Consider the following 20,901-nt stretch of genomic DNA (forward strand, 5'->3'; position numbering starts at 1 on the left):
TGAGAAGGCTGATCACCCGTAAGAAGGGCTTGCTCTGCTAAAGTATTTGGATGTGGGATGCAGATGCACCCGTGTGTGGGAGCAACAAGAGACGCATGTCATCCTGTCCAAACAGGGACTCGTGCGTTGCTCTGACCTTCCAGAGCTCGTGAATCGCAAAACAATATCCCCAGAGCCTCTAGCTTTTGTCGGGGGTGAAATAAACCAGAAAGAGACAGCAGCCACCAACCAACTGATCTAAGCCCAGACCTTGCCTTCAGCACTGCAGCTCACGAGCCACCCCTTGGGGCTGGTGTAGAGGGGAAGCAGCCACCTCTGGGCCTCATGACTTCTGAACCCAGTCTGCCTGCCTGTCCCTTGCTGCCCTCGATGAGGCTGTAAGGGGCAACAGGCTCTCCAAGTTTTCACTGCCACTGCTGCAAGAGTCTCATCCTCCTCCAGGCAAGGGCAAAGAGTCAGGATGATTTATGACCAGGGGGGTATTGAGCTGAGCCACAGGGAGGTACAAATGAAGAACCAGGAGACACGTTCACGTGCCTCCCCAAACCCTCATAAGGACACAGGCATGTACAGCCTACAGCACGTGGTTGTTCATTTACAGAGCTGGAGAGCACCTCAGAATACTCATCCCTGGTATTTTGCCTATGAAATAAACAAAGGCACAGAGAAGTAGAGAAACTTGCTCAAGACCTTCAGTCAGGTGCAGTGGCTCATGCCTGTAATCCCAAGAGGCCAAGGTGGGAGGATCACTTGAGCCCACAAGTTTGAGGCCGGCCTGGGCAGCAGAGAGAGATGCTATCTCCACAAAAAATAAAAATAAAAATTAGTCAGGCATGATGGTGCATGCCTGTGGCCCCAGCTACTCAGGAGGCTGAGGTGGGAGGACTGCTTGACCCCAGTAGGTCAAGGCTGCAGTGAGTGGAGATCATACCACTGCACTCTAGCCTGGGCAACAGGGTGAGACCCTGTCTCTAAAATAAATTAATTCTTAATAAGTAAGTAAGTAATCACTGTTCTGGGAAATAACAGGCTATGACTGAGACCCAAATTCTCTGACTCCAGATCCAGTGCCTTCTCATCCTCCTCCTGCGCACGACCAATCTATTGCTGACAGGACTGAACCTCTACAGAATGCAACAAGTGGGTCCTAAACACTCACCGTAGGAAACGAGGGCTCTCAGGATGGAAAGGTATGGAAATGGCCAGCACACACCTGCAGAGGCAGCCACCCGCCAGCAGTGGCTGGGACTGGAGGGACTGCAGGGAGAACGGGCAGTGAGAGCCCTCCCCATCCATCCCATCTGCTGTCGGCCCCATTGGGTGGACGTCATCTGCTCTAAGTGTCCACGGGGATTATTCCGGATCCCATGCATGGCAGGGACCTCGACAGAGTCATTCTCCTTCTCCTGGTCCAGTCCAGGAGCCCACCCTCTAACTGTCGGAGATGGGGCTGCTGCTATTTCTCCAAGAAATCTAGCGTCGCCACCTCCCATCCCACGTTCCCATTCCCACTGCCCTCCGCTGCCTCCCCCACACCAAGGCATCGAGACCTCTGGCTTCTCTCTTTTGCTCTGCCCTGTCCCCCAGAACCTTCCAGCCTAACCCTCCTTTGTGCCATGTCACTGGTGCCTGTGGCTGCATGTAACTGTGGAATGCAACACGCCTTATTTCCCACTCAGCCCCCTTTAAGCTACATCCTGAATTCCCCAAACCACTCTTCCTCCACCTGTTCTGCTGCTCCCAGGCGCCTGCACGGGCAGGTAAGCATCTTTTCTAAGTAGTGCACTGTGCTTCAGAGACTGGGTCCCCCTTCCTCCTGCAGGCTGTCCATGTACAGAGCCCAGAATCTTCCCCTTTCTGCACGAGGTCAAGTTTCATCAACATCTCTCCTCCACCACTCTCTATTGTTTTAGGACGAATCTCACCGCCCCCTCAGATGGTCCTGGTTCACACTCTAGGCAGAGCCTTATTGGAAGGACCTCAGGTCCTCCAATGGGATAAGGTGGGCTCAGCCAGGCTGGGGAAAGGCCCAGATCATCCTGCCCATAGAGGGAGTCCATGCCCCGAACAGCCCCCACAGCTGTGCTCTGTGAACAAGGACTCTGAACTCAGTGGTAAAGCTGGCCTGGGGAGGCCCTTCTCACCTGCCACAGCACAAACCCCCCACCTTCCCTTGTCCAGGCCTCTTACACTTGCAACTGGGGTAGGAAGAGCTGGGCTGCACAGAGATGGGACCCAGGGGCCAGTCCCTCTCCAATCTCCTGCCCCAACACACACACAGATCAATCCCCATGGCCCAACACTCCTCCAGGGAGAAAGAAAATGGGAGAAGGGTCAGGAATTAGCATCTGGGAACCTTATCAGGGTTCCTCTCTCCAGGACACCAGCAGGGAAGGGTCCCCCTCAACCACAGCTCCAGCCAGGTTTCTAAATCTTGCTTGTTTGCCGAAGCAGCCAGGTACCTCCCTTCCAGCCCAGAGCGAAGGGCTCTACAAACTCCGGCCTCTTTCTGCCACCTCCTCCCTGGAGGTGAGCGCTGAGCCCTCCAAAGACACACAACCAGAAGAGACACGGGCCAGCAGAAGCACACGCCATCCCTCACCGGAACCTGAGTGGCAGAGCCCCAGCAGCGCCCAGGGGAAAGGCAAGGGTGTAAGGACAAAACCCTAACCAGCTGCTGGAAGGCAAGGGCCTGCCAATGCCTTTCATCTTGCCGTAACCTCCACCCCTCAGCCCAGCCCACCCCCTTTAGCCACCCTGGGCCCCCTGACCTGGCCTCCAGCTCTGCGGCAGGCAGGACCTTTAGAATCAGACACCCCAGGGCTGGGACTTCAAGCATCCCACCTCTGGGAGACATTAGGTAACTCACTTTCCCTCTCTGAGCCTTGCATTCCAGGTAAGATGAGACTATTTACCTCCTCAAAGACCTCATAGGATTAAATGAGATGTTGACACACCTCATTGCACTGAGTCACATTCATCCATCCCTCCTCCCACCAATGGCCAACCACAGGGCATCTCTGCTTTACATGACCTACGGCAACTTGAGGCCATTCACAGTAAAGGGCGCTCCAGACAGTGATAAGGAAGCAGAAGGGTCCCCGCACACCCCCCTCCGAAGGGGCACACACGCAGATGGCCAAATGCATCCCATGAAGCAGAGCCAACCCAAAGTCCCTTACACTAAAAATAATCAAACACACACACGTTGGAGCCCAGTCCGCAGAGCGGGTGAGTATTTCCCTATCCAAATAGGTGGCAGAAAAAAAAAATACCAGGGACTGACTTCTCTCTGGCAAGTCAAGACAAACTTGCCCTACAGCACCTCAGTAGGCAGCAGAGAGAGGAGGTCATTTGGGACCATTTACTTATGCGGGAGTCCCTCCCCCATGCTAAGATTTCCCCTAAAAATAAAATGATAAGATAATAACTCCTAATGCTCTCCCCAAATCAGTACCACACAGACCCCCCTCTTCTGTTTGCTCAGACCCCCGCTCTCCAGCACAAAGTCTTTATTGGTCTTCCTGCAGGGGTGAAAATAAAGGGGGTTTTGTTCTTTTCCTCCCCCCTCCCCCCCGCAGGGCTGAGTGAGTTTATCTAACGCTGCAGCAGTCTTTGTAAACTGAGTGTCCCAGGATAAACGCTCCCTTAAGAGTCGCTTGGCCTGGGACAGAGGGACCCTCTCCAGAGGAGAATGGGGAGCTTGTTCCGATGGTCTTTTAATATGGGGGGCGGGGTGTCACCAAGGACAGGCCTCCAGCACACTCACAGAAGGGTCTCTGTCCTGAGGCTACAGTGGAGGGAATTCTTAAAGACACAGATGCTGAAAGGGGGAAGGAATTTTTTTTTCCCCCTAAGGGGAGGGGAGGGAGGTTAGGGCGGGAAGGAGAAGGGGGAGTGGCGAGGACTCCTCATTCCCCAGAACAATTCCAGTTACAACAAGGCGTCTCTATGCCTTAACAGCAAGTGAATGACAAGCCGGTGAGCAGCCCCGCAGAGCGGAATTCTCCTCCCAGCCGGATCTCCCACCGACGTGTGCTTTGCAGCTCCCAAATCCAGGATGGGAGCCCACCAGCACGCAGAAACGAATCTCACTTTTACCTAAGTGAGGGGCCTGTGTCACAGTGCCCTAAAAGATCAATCCTTTGAAGGCAGTTTGAATCCAACGGTCCGGTCCCCCTCTGGAAAAGGGCAAGCAGAGTGCCCTAAAGCACTTAAATAAATAAAATTATCTCAAACCTCAGGGAGAAAAAGGGTCATTTACTCCTCTGATTTATTTGGGTACAAGGTCAGAACAAAATAGATATTCCCAGCTAGAGCTATCACAAATGATGTTCTCTAAAGATTGCTCAGCAAGACTGTTTTCTATTTTTTTTTCATTTATGTTGAACAGAGTTCTTCTCCAAGAAGTCGAGTTGTATTGCAACAAGAACTGGAAGCCGTGTGTCCACTGAGAACAACCTGGCATCTCTCCTTACCCGCCTTGCTCAAGGTCACCTATGGAACACAGCGAACAAAACAAAAAGACACCCTCCCTGCTCCAAGTAACCAAGACATCACGTAGTTCTGAGATACACAGAGAGGAAACTGAGGCCCCAATATGTGGTGTAATGAGTCCAAAGCCATGAGGCAAATTAGGAGGCCAAGACTAGGAAAAAAAACAGGACTCCTGGGGACAGAAAACCACGCACAGGGGATAGAAGCGTGCAATGTGCAGTTCTCAGGACCACTCCAAGCAAACACCAATACCACCTTCTGAAAGCTGCTTCTACAATGCCGTATGTTTAGGCTACTAAGCCAGAACCCATTGACCAGACACCACTGTCACCACAGCCACATCAAATGGCAGACCAGTGTGGGCCTTCAACCCACCGAGTCGCCATGTATACACAGTTGAGTCTTTTTTTTTTTTTTTTTTTTTGAGACGGAGTCTTGTTCTGTTGCCCAGGCTGGAGTGCAGTGGCCGGATCTCCGCTCACTGCAAGCTCTGCCTCCCGGGTTCATGCCATTCTCCTGCCTCAGCCTCCCAAGTAGCTGGGACTACAGGTGCCCGCCACCTCGCCCGGCTAGTTTTTTTGTATTTTTTAGCAGAGACGGGGTTTCACCGTGTTAACCAGGATGGTCTCGATCTCCTGACCTCTTGATCCGCCCGCCTGGGCCTCCCAAAGTGCTGGGATTACAGGCTTGAGCCACCGTGTCCGGCCCACAGTTGAGTCTTGAACAAGGTTTGAACTGTGTGGATCGACCGATATGCGGTTTTTCTTCTACCTCTGCCACCCATGAGACAGCAAGACCAACCCCTCCTCTTCCTCCCTGCAAGCCTACTCACTGAAGACGACGAGGGGGAAGACCTTTGTGATGATCCACTTCGAGTTAGTGAATAGTAAATCTATTTTCTCTTCCTTATGATTTTAATATCGTTTTCTCTAGCTCACTTTATTGCAAGAGTATAGTATATAATACATATCTACTGTATCAATACATAATACATATAACATAGAAATATGTGTTCATTGACTGTTTATGTTATTGGTAAGACTACTAGTCAACAGGAGGCTAGTAGCAGTTAAATTTTAGGGAAGTCGAAAGTTACATGTGGATTTTCAGCTGCACGGAGGGCCAGCACCCCTAACCCTTGCATTGTTCAAGGGTCCACTGTCTTAAGTCTTTACTAGCATCAGCATGAGGCCAGGTGCTATGAAATCAGAGTGCACACCTATGACTAAACAGAAGAAAAAAGATCCAGGTATGTGAAACCATCATGGCAGTATATGATATTATAGTTGTCAGTATTATGGAAGTTTAAGGAAGAGAAAAATTGGATGAAAAACAAAAGTTTGCAAAAACAGAGTTAGCACCCAACCCACTGATGAGTTCATTCAGGCATAACCTGGGCAAGCACTGGACACTAATACTGGATTCTATGTCACCTGCAAGTTAGGTATCCCTAACCATGTATTGGGAGGGTAAGGAAAGGAAAGGAGGAGGACACAGCCCAGGAGGAAAGGAGTACTCAGCAGGTCACAGGGAAAAACCAGTTGAGACCAGAGCCCATTCTGGACCCCAGGGAGGAAGCGCTGAGGAGGCACCTCCTTGCTGCCACTCCTCTCCTCCGCTCTGCCCCGACTCCTCTCCTGTCTGCCCACTCAAGCTAACAGAGATTCCTGGGCTGGTTATTCATTAGATTTGCACTGCACAGTATATGACCGCTTTCACGTAAGTCATCTCACTTAAACCAATGGAAACCATAGCCCAAGTTCTATACTTCCGAGAAAAAAAGTTAAAAGGGAATTGGACCTTCCATAATTAAATCCAGCAACATCAAAGCAGAGATGCAACCACAGCCTACACACATAGAACCAAGAAGCCAGTCCATTTCTTTAAGAGAGACACAAGATTTAAGCCAAGAAGGGGAGGGAAGTATGTGGAAGGAGGAATGAAAGATTCACTGTACCTAGTCCAGTGAATGAGACATATACCAGCTCCCATCCTCCCATCCCCCCAACCTCACGGCCACACAGAGGCTCCATTCTCTACCCTCCCAATCATGTCAATTAAGAGGTTCTTTGTGCAAAGGACAGAGTGCATGGCAGCTGATGGGCGTGCAGCTCAGATGGGGCAAGGCTTTCTCATAGGGCTCCCTACTCCATTGGAAGGTGATGTAGGTACAGCCCCGGGCAGCACTCCCGCTTTCCAAGCATAACAACCGAAGAGTGAGCCTACCAATAGGTCTGCTCTGAAAACTCAACTTTGAGCTCAAGGAATAAGGTATACACAACAATGTCGTGGTCAACTGAAAGTTAGAGCCCTCGAACGCAACACTTCCAGTGAATGCCTTGATAATGGATCCATCTCCTGTTCCATTGTCCCACTGTGCAGCCAACCTCACATACCTTCCTCAACAAGGATGCTGGGACATCCCTTTCCCCTGCCCCCCAGAATCATCCCCCTAAACACCAACGATCACAGGTGGAAAATGTGATAGAAATTCAACTGAGCATGCCCTGGCCTCAGCATCTTTCATGGGATTTCAACAATAGGGGAATCCGTGATGTTGATGCATGCTTTGGACATGCACATCTCCTAAACAAATACAGTCAGGACGGTACTGTGGGCAAATGTACTGGTTTTAAGGACAAACAGATCTGCATCTGGACCCTGGCCCTCCTGCTTGCCTGTTGGGAAATGTGCCATCATTTCTAGCTCTCCAAACCAGATTTTATGTCTGCAGAGAGAAACCTGAGGACAGCAAGAGAGAAGAGGCAGAGCTGGAGGAAAAGCCTGGAACCTGGGGAGCACTGCATAAGAGTTTCTCATCAGGGAAAACTAGTCAACCAACCTCTCAGTTGGTCTTAGTATTAATAATCTTAACATTGATTTCACTGTCCCATCTGTAAGGAAGGATGGAGTCTATTTCCAGCTACACTCCTGAAAGGAGGCAGGTCTCATCTCTATCAGCAGAGGGAAGGAGAAGCACTGTTTTAAAGCTGTCAGTGGGTTACTAGGAGGAAGAAGTGAAGGATGAATCATAGCGATAGAAGCATTATGAGGCCAGGCATGGTGGCTCACGCCTATGACCCCAGCACTTTGGGAGGTGGAGGCGGGAGGATCGTTCGAGCCCAGGAGTTCATGAAGCAGCCTGGGTAACATAGTGAGACCTTGTCTCTACAAAAAAACATCAAAAAATTAGCCAGGTGTGGTAGTGCATGCCTATAGTCCCAGCCACTCAGGAGGCTGAGAAAGGAGGATAGCTTGAGCCCCAGAGGTTGAGGCTGCAGTGAGCCACAATCAAGCCACTGCACTCCAGCCTGGGTGACAGAGTAAGACTCTGTCTCAAAATAAATATATAATGTGAAAACCATTTGATTTGTGACTTCTAGCACTTTCCAAGAGAAACAGGATCCAGCTTGCAGCTAAAGGCTGGATGGATGCAGTCACGTGCCCAGTTGGAAGCAGATCAAGTTCCAGCTCTGCCTCAGACCAGCAGGGTAACTTTGGACAACTGACATAAGCTCTGGGAGCCTCAGCATCCTTGTCTGTTAAATGGGGGTAACAGTAACTACACTTCCACAGGACATACGGCACCTTTAATACAGGATACCCACCCCCTCTCCTCTCATTTCATCACCTACCAAAAAAGGCTATTCATACTCAAGCCGTAGGTAGAAAAAAATCTGTTGCCATGACAATAAGATTTTTTTCTGACAATGGCAAACGAGGACAGCTGGGAGCACCTGCCAGGGCCGCATGGCTTCCTTTCAAAGCTCACACAACCCATGAGCGTGAGTCACTGCTCCTCAAACAAAGCCTACCTGTGTAACGTGCGAACAAAGTAAGCAAAACAGAGTCTCCCACCTTGAGCTCAACAGCCTGGAGATCAAAGCTGTCTCTCGAACATGGAGCACCCAGAAGATCTGCTTCCAAGTTGGCACATGAATGTGTGAACACAATGGAGCCCTCCACATAAATCCACTTGTGTGGCTGCTTCTGGACGAGCTCTCTGTCTGACCTCCCTGTATTCTCAGTCTTCCCCACTGGGCTGCCAAACACAGGAGCCTGGTGAGAAGTCTGCACAAATCCATTGCCCCTAGCTCACGTCGTCAGGCTTTTCATACCAGGAGAAGAACAGAACTTGCCTCCCAAGGTAGACTGGGAGCAACACCATTAGTCTAGAGATGCAAGTGTTTCCCTTTCTGTGATGAAATCTCAGGCAGCAGGTGCCATTCTAAGCACCCAGTTTTTATTCCAGTAGCAACTCTTCGTGCAGGTCAACGAGAACCCAGTCATGGGTGATCAACTGCAAGGCTGGATTTAGCGACCCAGGAGCCAGCTCCCTGTTGGAACAAGATGATGTCCCATGCAAAAATAGACTCTGGGGTTCAGAGTTTCAGAAGAGGAAAGAACTTTTGAGGTCCCTTCATTTGTCAACTTTTACTAAGCATTAATATGCCCCCAGCACCCTCCTAAGATACCAGGTATACAGAGGTAAGCAAAACTAATTCCCTGCCCCGCAAAGCACACATTCTGGTTTATTATCCCAGGAGTCCAATTCATTCATAGTGAACAATTGGTGGTGTTGCCCTGCATGTACCTGTGCTTCTCAAAGGCCATATGAAAAATAGAATTACCATATGTTCCAACAATTCTACTTCTAGGTATATCCCTAAAAGCACTGAAAGCAGAGACTTGAACAGATCATTGCACATACGTGTTCCTAGCAACATTATTCACAATGGCCAAAAGGTAGAAGCTACCCAAATGTCCACAGACAAATGAGTGGATAAACAAAATGCAGAATCTTGGCGGCTCTGGGGAACCTCGCGACAGAGCTAGATATGACGCACATGACCAGGGGAGAGTCAATCAATGTGTCCCCCAGACCCCAACTCCTGGCCAGAGGTGTGGGTCTAGGGGTGAGCGTTGCTACAGGGTCAGCTCTCAGGAAGGCTACCACAAAGCCATTCTCTCCCTCTGGATCTGTAGAGTCAGGAGGCCTGCCCAGATGAGAAAAGTAAACTTGAGAATGAAACTGTATACAGAAGGGGAGAGAATGAAGAGAGAGAGACTGAGCTCACAAATCACCCCAAAAGCACAACCCCACACTTCTCAGTTATGTGAACAACCAAAACATCCATTGTTTTAAATTGGATACGGCTGGTTTCTCTGTAACCTCCAACAAAAATGACCAACCTAAAAAAACTCTTCCTTTTGTGGATGAGGAATTGGGCCCACAGACAGAGGCCCAGGGACGTGTGCGAAGTCATACAGACACTTGGCACTGGCGCAGGACAGGGGTCCAGTGATGGGCCTGGGCCAAGACCTGATTTTGAACTGTGGCTCCATCCTTCAAAGCTATGAGACCTTAAGGATATTCCTTCATGTCTCTAAGCCTCAAATGCCGGAGATCATAACATCCCAGGGCTCTGAGGATTAAGGGAAGTAAAGACTCTGGAACCACGTTCTCTGAGCCTGCTGCAAGTCTGCCTCTCTTTCTGGACATTGCCCTGCTGACAGGCAGCAGGGGCTGGTTGGAAACTGATAGGGTTTGGCTGTGTCCCCACCCAAATCTCATCTTGAATTGTAGCTCTCACAATTCCCACGTGTCATGGGAAGGACCAAGTGAAAGGTAATCGAATCATGGGGGCAGGTCTTTCCCATGCTGTTCTCATGATAGTGAATACATCTCAGAAGATCTGACGATTTTATAAAGAGGAGTTCCCCTGCACAAGCTCTGTCTTTCCTGCCGCCATGTAAGACGTGACTTGTTCCTCCTTTGCCTTCCGCCATGATTGTGAGGCCTCCCCAGCCATGTGGAACTGTGAGTCAATTAAACCTCTTTTCTTTATAAATTACTCAGTCCCGGGTATGTCTTTATTAACAGCATAAGAACGGACTAATACAGGGATCATATCTGTTGAATCCTTACACAGGGTTGGTACAAGGAATTGGGCCACGGGGCCGGGTCATTATTTGGGCGACAAGCAGCGTCACCCAATGGCCAGTTTGAGCAGTGAACCTTGACTGCAGGCATATGGGCATCCTCCCCGCAAGCTGGTACCTGACAGACAGATGCCCAGGATGATAAGACCCCAGAGAAAGGTTTGAGGAAACCATTCCGGTTCAATCACAACAGTGCGAGGAAGGAATGGGGGGACAGCAGAAAAAGAAGGCAGCGAAGGTGACGAGAAAAGCAATTCCAGGAAAGCCCGAACAGCCCAGCAGTCAGGGTGGAATGAGAAACCCGGACCACCTCCGCTCCTTGGTTAACCGCATTCCTGGTTTCCACTTAGAAATTTAATTAAAAACCCAAACACCTGAATTTCCCGCTGGCTTGCCAGTGGCCACAGATTCCCTGAGGCTCAGAAAAACCTCCCTCAGCTTAGTCCTGGGTCCTCTAAAGAAGTTTAGTCTGAAACCAAAGGAGGAGGGGTCACGGTCAGGAATCACAGAGAAGAGGTCATGTTCTGGGGTCATGGAGAATGGGTCCTGGGGGGACACCCCCACCCCTCCCAGAGAGAAGAAAGCCTCCAGGCAGGGGCGACCCTGTTCTGTCACCCCAACTTCAGGAACAACAGCTTTGCTTCTTGACGTTTGATTTTTTTTATTCTTTTTTTTTTTTTTTTTTTTTTTTTTAGAGACAGGGTCTTGCTCCGTCACCCAGGCTGGAGGGCAGTGGGATAATCATAGCTCACCACAGTCTAGACCTCCTAGGCTCAAGCGATCCTCCCACCTTGGCCTCCCAAAGTGCTGGGATAATAAGAGCAAACCACCACGCCCAGCCACTGCTTAATTTTTAAAAATAAAAAGAAATATCACCATCGAAAAGTTAAAATGGAAAACAGCCACATTTTTGGTGGCTCTAGGTGACAAGGCCACTTTCCCATCCCATGCAGAGAAGGTGCAGAGGCTGCGAGGGGGTAGAGCCCTGCAAAGGCTGGGATCAAATATTGTCTACCATCTGTCCCCCAGGGTCAGTGAAATCACTTACTACAAACGCCTAATCCACCTGGTGGCTGGACATGCGCATGGGGCATGCAGGAGCCAATCACAAACCAGAACCCACAGGAGCCTTGGGGGCTCAGACTTAGCCTAGGGAATAAAACCACAGAAGGGAGGTGACCATCTTCACCCAGCCACACACCCCAGGTCCCCACGGGAGCTGCCACCGAACTCTGACATCCACCATGATGCTCAAAAGGCACTTTTTTTTTTTTTTTTTGAAACGGAGTCTCACTCTGTGGCCCAGGCTGGAGTGCAGTGGTACGATCTCTGCTCACTGCAAGCTCCGCCTCCCAGGTTCACACCATTCTCCTGCCTCAGCCTCCCGAATAGCTGGGATTACAGGCGCCCACCACCACGCCCAGCTAATTTTTTGTATTTTTAGTAGAGACGGGGTTTCACCGTGTTAGTCAGGATGGTCTCAATCTCCTGACCTCGTGATCCACCCGCCTCGACCTCCCAAAGTGCTGGGATTACAGGCGTGAGCCACCGCGCCCAACCTCAAAAGGCACTTTTTAAGCAGCTCAAACTGTGCAGAAAAGTGTTCTCTACTTTAAAAAAAAAAAAAAATAAGTCCACTTCCAGCAAATACATAGGAAAGCGTGACTCCGCAGGGCAAGCAGCAGAGAGGATTCGCTCTAGAATTCTCCTAAGCAGTGAGTCCAGTCTCTATCCTCCAGGCCCTTCGTCTCCACACCAACACTTCCAGAACACTCGCTTTTCACCATGTGTGCCAGATTAGTGTGAGGGCCAGTCCGCAGGGTCAGTATCTATCCACATCATTTCACTGACTAGTGCTTTAATGCCCCTCCTGTAAAACAGGATGACACCTGATCATTTCACCAGGTCGAAGGTACTATCAGATGGGATATGGGCACAAAAGCAATTGGAAAACTCCAGTTCAAAGAACCGGGGCCTAAGGAACGTGCTGGGTCATCAAACTTTTTCATTTAGAAAGAATAATTGTGGCAGATCCAGAGCTGGGCGCCACCCCCACTGCTGCTCACTTTCTCGGCACTTCAGTCTTCATGAAGATGGCTTTCTTAAAGCAAAAAGCACTTCACACACATTAGGATGGCTATTCTTAAAAAAATAAAATAAAATAATAATAATAATAATAAAAGAAAAAGAAAACAAGTCTTGGCAAGAAAATGGAAACTTTGTGTACCATTAGTGGGGATGTGAAATGATACAGATGCTATAGAAGAGAGTACGGCAGGCTTGGCACAGTGGCTTACACCTGTAATCCCAGCACTTTGGGAGGCCAAGGCAGATGGATCACCTAAGGTCAGGAGTTCAAGACCAGCCTGACCAACATGGTGAAACCCCATCTCTACTAAAAATACAAAAATTAGCCGGGTGTGATGGCAGTCACCTGTAATCCCAGCTACTCGGGAGGCTGAGGCAGGAGAATCACTTGAATCCAGGAGGCAGAGGTTGCAGTGAGCTGAGACCATGCCATTGCACTCCAGCCTGGGCAACAAGAGTGAAACTTGGTCTCAAAAAAATTTTTTAAGTTAAAATTTTTTAAAAAAGACAGTATGGTTGTTCTTTGAAATATGAAAAATAGAATTACCATATGGTCCAACAATTTCACTTCTAGGTATATCCCTAAAAGCACTGAAAACAGAGACCCGAACACATCACTGCATACCTGTGCTCCTAGCAACATTATTCACAATGACCAAAAGGTAGAAGCTACCCAAGTGTCCACAGACACTTGTATTTTTAGTAGAGACGGGGTTAAACAAAATGCAATATAAATACACAATGCAATATTATTCAGCCTTAAAAAGAAAATTCTGACATATGCTATAACATGGATGAACCTCAAAGAAAGTAGACTAAAGAAATGAGCCAGGCACAAAAGGACAAATACGGTATGATCCACTTCTATCAGATACCCAGAGTAGCCAAATTCATAGAGACAGAAAGTAGAACAGTGGTTGACCGGGGCTGGGAGGAATCGGGGAATGGGGAGTTTGTGTTTAATGGGTACAGAGTTTTAGTTTGGGAAGAAAAACTTTCTGGAAATAGGTGGTGATGGTTGCAGAACAATGTGAATGTACCAAATACCATAGAACTGTGTACATTAAAGTGGTTAAGATGGTAACTTTTATGTCGTGTATATTTTATCATAATAAAAATGGTGGGCCAGGTGCAGTGGCTCATGCCTATAATCCCAGCACTTTGGGAGGCTGAGGCCGGTGGATTGCTGGAGCTCAGGAGTTCAAGACCAGCCTAGGAGACATGGCAAAACCTCATATCTATAAAAAATACAAAAATTAGCTGGGCATGGTGGTGGATGCATGTAGTCCCAGCTACTCAGGAGGCTGAAGTGGGAGGATGGCTTAAACCCGGGAGACGGAGGTTGCAGTGAGCTGAGATCATACCACTGCACTCCAGTCTGGGCAACATAGCAAGACCCTATCTCAAAAAAAAAAAAAAAGAGAGAGAGAGAGAAGTAAAAATGGTTTAAAAGTTTTCAAGTAGTTAAGTGAAGACGGCATAACTGCAGAAACCATCATTGTCACTTAAAGCTCAGTAAAGGTTTTTCTCACATAGTGAAATTGTCCCCAAAGACCAGCACCTCAGACACCTTCCTTTCACTTTGTCAAGCGCAATAGAACCTCCGCTTCCACACAGGCTGCTAAATCTTCAAGTCAGCTTCCGATGGGCCCCTAAGACCACCAGAGCCCACATGCTGAAGAACCAAAGAGGTTGCACCAATGCCTACAAAAGCATCCAGCAGGCACGCAATATTTGTAGAATTAAGGTAAGAGGAAGTCCATAGGTAAATGATTTGAAATACATCTATCATTAGAGAAGGAATACTCCATGGCTAGCTCAAAAAGCATGCCCCGAAATCCCAACTCAATCATCAGAAGGCACTGCTGGGCGGCAGGCCTGTCCTACTGGGACTTCCCAGTCCAGTAAACAACAACAAAAAAAGTAAATTGCTAAAGTAAAATGACCACTTTTGAAGCAAACGAGGTAAGTCTGTAAATCATTAAAATTGGACCCTAACAATCGGCATCTTCCAAACCATGGGGGAGCCTCACAGCCCTGGGAGTTGGAAGGTCCAGTTGATTTCTGGAGCTCCAGAACTGCAGTCCCTTGATCATACCCCTAAATGAAACCATGTCTGTTTAATCACATACAAAGGCACCTGGTTTCCAGACGTCCATGCAAAAACCTGTACCAACAAACCAAATATGGGAGGAGGTGATGATGATTCACATTACAAAAAGAATTCTTGGGCAGAAACTTGCCACTTCAGCATTCTTCTAGGTTGCACGATTCCTTCGGGCCTTTTGGATATCATGTGACCAACCAAGATTGGTTTTGTATAAATGTTTTTCCAGGCACAGACCTCGTCTGTGAAGCAGGAACACCCAGCTGACTTTGAACAGGGGGTCTTTCGCCAATGGCAGTGTTGAAAAGAAATAATCCAGGATCATTCTTGTCCTCTTGTGAAGTGAGCTGGGTGCATCGATCACGTGAACAGGGTTTGCTAACTTGGTGTGGAGCACCCCAACCAGCTCCATGATGACAGTGACATTGTCTAGAACAATGGTGGCCACAGACAGAAGCGGCAGTGGTCTGTGTGGGTACACAAACAAATGTGCCAGGATGCTGCCTGCTCAGGGGCACGTTCCAAGCTCCCAAAGACCTTGCCTACCTGAGAGGAGAAAATGCCCAGAGCTGTAGTTCCTTTATCATTCACCCAAATGCAGCCACTCCTGTCTTAACCAAGTATAAAGGGCATCTGATTTCAAGGCTCCTATGTAAAAACCTGTACCAGCAAACCAAATAAGTACATGCGGGGGCCCAGACCAGTGGAGGTAAACCAGAAAGGCTTCCTGGAGGAGGAGGAGAAAGAAAAAAACACTGTAGTTGGGTAAGCTTCAGTGGCAAAAGGTTCAATTAAGGCTTTATCTGGCCAAGAAGTCAGTCAACTTCCTGTTTCTTCAAAGTGTCCGTGTCAGAATGGCCTGGATGGCTTGTTGAAAATGCAGACCCCCAAGAACTAAAGATGAGGGGCCAGACAGGGGTGGGTGCTAAGAATATTCATTTTTAACACGTTCCGCAAACAATTCATTCTTATGCAAACCACAATTTGAACACCAGGGGACAGGTGGGGCAATCTCAACGTGAACAGTCTGCACTGCACTGGAGTAGATTCTAGAAAAGCTGCAGCGTCTGACTAGGGAGGACCCACCAGGAGACGCTGAGGACAGGGACAGGCAGGTGTAGACAGAGGTGCCTTCCAGAACTGTTTAGTCACAACACCCGCAACCCCTCTCCCCGCGAGACTTCCTGTTATGATCCTCATTGGAGCCGGCTAGTTACAGAAAACGTCTGTACCAGTTCACAAGGAGAGAGAAAAAGACATGGATATCCTTCCGTTTACAAGCTACGGTAGGAAGGCTGGGAGTATTTCAAAAAGGAAAAGAAAAATCAAGTCTCGGCAACCAGACCCTAACGTCAACACAGAAACTCTGTCCAGAAAACAGAAATCTGTTTTGTTGAGATTTAAGTAGCATCAAAACTTCCTTATCCCAAACAAACATCGCCTTCGCTCAACGCAGGCAACCATTCCAAGTCGGAAAACACACAGCGATACTCAAAGCAGACAGCCTCAATTCACGCGTGCGTTACTGACTGACCATGCGGTCGCTTTATTGTAAGGACAGGAGAAGGGACCCTTTCCTGGGTTTCTTCAAATTCACACAAGTGGACTCTTATGCAAAGAACCTGGGCTAGCCTCCATCCATATCAGCCACCTCCAAAAATCCCTTCGGGCTAGCTCTCCTCACCCCAAATCTTCTCCTGGAAGAAAGTCCCCTAAAGAAAAGGAGAATCACTTCCTAGCCCAAAATTGCCTAACAATACCCTAAATCTGTTCTGAGTTCAGAGCAGAAATCCGTGTTCCTTCCCATCTGTTCAGATAACCAGGAAATGCTGTACCTGCTGGGTCTGCACGTTTAGCTCCCGACACACCTGCTACTGCAGCCGGCATGAGTCACCCACACAGGCATTGCACGGTGTACTTGTCAACCACGGATTCAGCGGCTCAGCAGCTTGCTCTCACGCACACCGGATGGCAACTGTCTACCCCCCAGAAGACGTGTCAGGGCAGACTGGGTAATAACCCAATTTCACTCAATGACACACACGTTCCTGCTGTAGGTTTGGGGAGAGGAAAGGAGGGAAGGGGGACACAGAGAGGCTTTCCCCACTTATGGGCAGGCTCCCATAGGCCCTGGAAGCCTGATACAGCTCTGCTACCGTCAGTAGAGGAAGGGCAAATTCACTTGGGGAGACAAATGGAAATAACGCCCCAATTTCAAACCTCCTCCTGAACGAAGCCTGTCTTCTGTCCCACTCCAGGTTCCCGCTTTTTACAAGGTCCCATTACAGGATCCCAAATTGGACCCTGGACCAGAAAAAGGACATGAGTGGGACAAATGGAAAAATCTGAATAAGGCCTGTAGATTAGTTAAAAGTGTGTGTCAATGTCAATGTCCCAGGTCTGATCATTGCACCATGGATATATCAGACGTTAGCATTTGGGGAAGCGGGGTAAAGGATATAGTGGAGCCTTTGGCATTATTTTTGTAACTCCTGCAAATCTAGATTTATGTCAGAATCAAAAGTTAATTTTTTTTAAAAGACAGCATGTTAAATCTAGCTGCCTGATATATCTTACTTTATGGTATTGCTTAAAAAAATGTACATCATAATCCCGACGGCAAATTTTAAGTTATTCTCCTACCAATGCTGATCAATTCTTTGATACAAAAAGAAACAAAACAAAACACTTCATTTGCTCAGCAGCCATTCACTCTGTGCGGCTTCTGCGTCCCCGCTCCAAGACGCATTATTATCTGATGGGTAAGTGGCATCTTTTCCTCCAAGCCCATCTCAACAATGTCCAGAAATAGAGTTATTCCTTTGCTTTAGACATAACTCTAACTTAAAGCAAATATAGCAATTTCTGGGAATTTTCCAAAGAAAATAATACGAAATGTGGACAAATCTTTATGTACAAAAAATGCTCACTGTATTACTTCTAAGGGTAAAAATTTGGAAACAACTTAGTGTCCAACAATAGGGAAATTGTCAAGCAAATTATGAGTCAATGCCTGCAGCAGAATACAGTTACCATGCCATCACGACATGGGGGAAATGTTCAAATAAAATTACACAAAAAAAGAGGAGGAGAAAAAGTTGTATATTTTGCGGGATTTCACCAGTGAGGAAATAGATCAAATTGCCAGCATTACTGTGTGAATTAGATGTTTTTCCTGCTTTGGGCACTTTTGTGTAGTTTTCTATAAAAGAAAGAGAAAGAGCATGGATTACTTTTTAAAATCAGACAGGGAGGAGGGGTGGTGGTGTTGATTATCAGTTTGCCTGAAGGTTTCAACTATTCCTCTCCCTGAGTCAGTCTGAGCACAGAACTGGTGTGGTAGCAGAGGGTGGGGAAGGGCCGCAGGGAAGGTGCTGCGTCAACCTGGGCAGTTCCAGGACCTGCATGGGGCCAGGGGCACTGAGGGTCCCAGCTCCCGGGGTAGGAGGTCGTGCCACTATGCACTGCCTTTTCTTCTTCCAGTGCTGCTTTACCTTCTCTTGCTCCTGGAGCAGTGCTCACTGGAGACACTGGGACCCTGAGCGCTGACCAAGAGTGATCCCTGACAGCGTCTAGATTTCTATGCAGAAGGGACTGCTGGGTGGGAAATGGATCACCGACAGGTTCTAAATGAGAACCTACAGGCTACAGGAGAGGGTTGAGGGGCGGAGGAGGGAATCCCACCTCTGGGAAAGCATCCTCAGGAAACCTGCATAGGTCCTGGAGGTGAGGACAAGTACCAAGGAGGGAGAAGGAAAAGGAGGACCCTGGTTAATCTGCACGCCAAGGGCGGAGTCGCTCAGTCATTCATTCAACAAACATCTATTCAGTGCCCACTCAGTGACAGGCACCGCGCTGCCCCCAAACAGGGCAGACACAAAAGAACAAGGGCAGGAGGAAGCTATGGATACAGAAGCGGTGTGCTTTCAGTTCCGGACTCAAGACGTAAGCCCTCTCTCCACAATGGCCAACAAAACACTTCCACTAGCAAGTTGCGCCAGAAAGGGGAGGTGGCGAGTGGGCTCACTGGACTGAATTCCTGCCACCTCCCACTTATTCAGAAAGCTCGTCCACACCCTGGCCAAACGCATCCCCGCGTCCGCCTGACGGGTGGCCCAGTCCTCGCCCGAAAGCTGCTCGCCAAATGCCCCGCTCACCCCCCAGCCCCAACGGTGAGAGGGGCTCGGCCGCGTCGCGTTCTCCAAGCGCTGCGCCCCAGCAGCGTCCCCGGTCGCCAGTGGGCGGACGCCAGGAGCTCATGGAGGCGGCACCGCTCCCGAAGTAACGGAGCCCGGAGAGTGCCCAGGCTTTAAGGCAAGTACAAGGGGCCGAGCAGGTTCGCCGAGGACACGCGAGCGTCTCCCCCAGCTGAGGTTCGGTCCCTCCAGGCAGCCAAGGCTCGGCAGCGCTAGACGCAGAAGGACGACGGCCGAGAACGCCCAGGATGGGGTGGTCGCTGACCACCGTGTCCCAGGCAAATCAGCTCCGCTTGGAGGCAGGGGGATGACTAAAATGACCTCCAAGAAGATGTCAATTGCAAGAACAAAAATTTCAACCCAGAATCTCGGGACCTTCGGAAAACGACGCGGAGGGAAAAAAGAAAGAAAAGAAAGTAAATCAGATCCCTTCCCCGAACCGCAGGGAAACTTACCTCCAGCTTGGCGACCCAGCTGTTAAGTAGAACGAATCAATCCACGCACGGAGAGGAGGTCGTGGGTCTTCTGAGCCCAGCTGATACACACCAAGTAATCCACGTTAAGAGGTCCGCAGCCCCCCACCCAATTCCCCACTTTCCATCCAAGGCCAAAGCGCCTGGTCCAGACCCTGTCCTCTGCGCTCCAGACTCGCGGAGGTCGCGGGCGGGGGTCCCCAAGCGGCCGCATTCTCTTCCCCAGGGGTGGGCGCGCGACGAGGGCGGAGACTGGGCGCCCCGCGGACCCCGCGAGCGCATCCCGCCTCCTCGCGCTGGGACAGCACCCAGCCCGGACGCCGCTCCTCGCCTTTCTTCCCCGCGCATCGCCAGCGCGAACCAAAGATCCCCGCCAGGAAAACCCCTCTGCCAAGCTGGAAAGCGCCGAAGGCGGATCGTCTCTGGGACTTGGGTTTGCAGGTTCACAAGGCCCAGGAGGCTTACGGTGGGCGCCTGCCTAGCATAGGGTCCTTGGGGAGAAGCGCAGAACAAGAAATGCCAACCTCGGTGGCCGCGTCCTCAGGCTACCAGCTCCGCACCGCGCACCCGCGCCGGCTGCGCGCTCTGTAGCCGGCCGGGCCATTCGGCCCTTATATACCAGGCGGACCCGCGACGGGGCGGGGCGGAGCGGAGTGGGTGGGGAGGGGGCGGGGGAGGCCGAACGGCTTCCTGGGAGTCGTAGTTCCGCTACGTAGTCCTGTCGTAGTCAGGACAAAAGTTAAAGAAGAATGGAAACGGTTGGGGTTTGCCCACCACAGCTGTCCTCCTTTGCACCCTTCCTTCACAGACAAAGCTGGCATTCCAGTCCTATTGTCAATGCCGCTAGGTCTATTCTGGCTTTTGTGCATAAGGTGGGTCACACCAGCCGGGCATGCCGCACAGGATGGCAAACCTTGGTAGCCCTAGAGTCAGGCTATCCCAGCTGGGCCCCAGTTCTGGAGACGAGAGGTCCGAGGTTGCTTGCTTCTGGGGGCCGTGAGGGAGAATCTGTCCCGTGCCTCTCTGAGACCTGGTTGTCATTGGCTGTCTTAGGTGTTCCTTGGCTTGTAGCTGCCTTACCTTCATCCTCCACCTTTTACACGGTCTTCTCCGTGTATCTTTTCACATAGTTTTCCCTCTGCGTGAATCTCTATCTCTTCACACTGTGGTGTTTCCACAAGGATGCCAGTCATATTGGATAAGGGGCCTACCCTGATCCAGTATGACCTCATCTTAACCAATGACATCTTCAACAACCCTATTTCCAAATAAGGTTACGTTCTTGGAGGTCCTGAAGACTAGGACTGCACTATATTAATATTCTGGAGTTGGGGCGGTGGAACAATTCAACCCCTAACAGGTCTTCTATGCCTTGTTGCACCTGTTAACAGCTATTGTGACTAACCAACCCTTTTGATAAAAGCAAGCCCTGAGAAGCAAGGTGAAATCACAAAATCACTGAGGCTGTGACAGGAGAGGAAGCCAAGAACATTGGAATCTCCTGGGCCAGGTTTCCCTGTCGCCACTGTGGGATTGCTGGAGAGGAAATGGTCAGAAAAAGAAGGCATCAGGTTGGGCATGGTGGCTCATGCCTGTA

At 49.6% G+C, this 20,901-nt stretch overlaps 1 long non-coding RNA gene across 1 annotated transcript in view; it reads right to left on the bottom strand.

Moving 5' to 3' along the window:
• Positions 1 to 19,931, bottom strand: part of LOC101005231 — a 186,912-nt gene extending 166,981 nt beyond the window's left edge. The window contains exon 1 of the long non-coding RNA XR_004179497.1: positions 19,287 to 19,931. This is a non-coding gene — a long non-coding RNA (uncharacterized LOC101005231). The remainder of the gene's footprint in view (positions 1 to 19,286) is intronic.
• Positions 19,932 to 20,901: the final 970 nt, after the last annotated feature.

The sequence above is a fragment of the Papio anubis genome, chromosome 17 (genome assembly GCF_008728515.1).
Source record: "Papio anubis isolate 15944 chromosome 17, Panubis1.0, whole genome shotgun sequence".
Taxonomy (NCBI): domain Eukaryota; kingdom Metazoa; phylum Chordata; class Mammalia; order Primates; family Cercopithecidae; genus Papio; species Papio anubis.